Source organism: Ipomoea triloba, chromosome 16 (assembly GCF_003576645.1).
Source record: "Ipomoea triloba cultivar NCNSP0323 chromosome 16, ASM357664v1".
In the NCBI taxonomy this organism is placed as follows: Eukaryota; Viridiplantae; Streptophyta; class Magnoliopsida; order Solanales; family Convolvulaceae; genus Ipomoea; species Ipomoea triloba.
In genome coordinates this window covers 13,049,392-13,051,245 of record NC_044931.1, presented here as the reverse complement: position 1 = coordinate 13,051,245, position 1,854 = coordinate 13,049,392, and positions in this window count along the sequence as shown.

The window sequence follows — 1,854 nt, the reverse complement described above, 5'->3', positions numbered from 1 at the left end:
GAGATCCAGATCTCTGGTCGCTTTCTTCCAGGAAGAAGGCGACCGTTTCTGGTCGCCTTCTCCCGGGAAGAAGGCGACCAGTGAGGTCGCCTTCTCCGGCGAATGCGACCAGTGAGGTCGCCTTTGCCGGAGAAGGCAACATTTTCGCCAGAAATGGCGACCGGCGACGATTCGGTCGGCGCCGGTCATCGGAAATTGACGCCGGTCGCCGAAAAATGTCAATGACCGGTGATAACAGGTCAATTACCAGCTTTTGGGCTTCATTGCTTCAATTTGTAATGTTTGAGGGTTTAATTGCACCTTTTAAAAGTTCGTGGGCCTAATTGACTTTTCATGCAATGTTCGAGGGTCTATTTGTCCCTTTTCCCTAATTACACGGAAAGAAGAGAATGATAATTTGAGAGAGTACTATTAACTCCTTGAACTTGTGATCTCTCATTTGAGAGTCACAGAGATGTCATGAAACAACAATAGAGACAAAACCAAGGGTGCGTTTGGTTCGCATATGGGAATCGGAATCGGAATGGGTATCAAATATTTGGTAAGGGTAATGGGTTTTGGTGAAAGTATTTAACGTGTTTGGTAGTTGGGTGGAATGGAATGGTTGTTAATAGTTGGGGAAGAAAGGAAGAAGGGAAACAAAACCCGTATTTAATAAGGGTATGTGTTTTCTCATTAATGAGGTATTCCAAACCCATAATAACATTCTAAAAACCTATCAACCAAACACTAACAATCACTTTTATACCCATTTCTTATGCTTAAACCCACAAATCAAACATACCCCAAATATGTTATTAGCTAATAAAGCACATCTTCGCTTCAAAGTGTTCAAACCTAATTCAAGATATCTATGGTGGCACCTGGCAAGCAGTGAAAACTTGGTCCAGTGCCCAGACAAAGTCTAACATGTTATAAATCATTTCAACAAGCATTTAATAATTTGTAATTTATAGGGATTAGGAATATTAATATTTTATATTTTTAAAATTCCCATAATTATATTTCTATTGTAATCCTATTTGAAATATTCTATTTTATATTTTCAAATTCCGATGTTTTTCATATAATGGCATGCTTAAATCGACAATGACTTTCGAGCATAATTTTAGACCATACATCGCACGAGTAAAAATAAATCAATTATTATTATTTTTCAAATTTAAGCATATTTTAAAAAAAATTATTTCAGTAATTTAATTATATATTTCAGAAAATATATATTATTTCAGTAATTTAAATATATATTTCAGTAATTATTTTCAAAAAAAAATAAAATTATATATTTCAGAATAATTCGAGAATGTATATATAAATATATCCAATCTTATTTAATATTTAAAACAAAAAGCAATAGAAGCAGATATAGGGATACGTGTCGTTATCTAGTCCCACTACAGACCAATCCTTATATTGCTCGAAAGTACAAAGAAACCCAAATTCAAGAACTGAGTATGATTGGGCGATGGTAGGCAGCCACGTCCGACGGCTGTTACATCGTCTTCTTTCCATAACTGGGTTTCTTCCCTTTCCTAACCTAATCCCTCTTATTTTTCTTCATTCACCCTAACTTCTCAAATCTCCCCCTTTCTTTTCTTCTCCCTTTGGAACCCTATCTAACCCCCCCTTTTTATGCAGATTCTAATTCACCCCCATTGCTTTCTCTCTGCAAACGCACGCCGATTTTAGCCCCTCCCAATTCCGCCCTTCGTAACTTCCCATCCCAGACACTCAAAGGTACTATCTTTTTCCGCCCCCCGTTTTGTTTTTTTTGTTTTTTTTTTTTTTTTCTGAGAATTCTGAGGGTTTATGTGATTGGTTTTGTGGGTTTTTAATTAATTGGGTTAAGGGTTG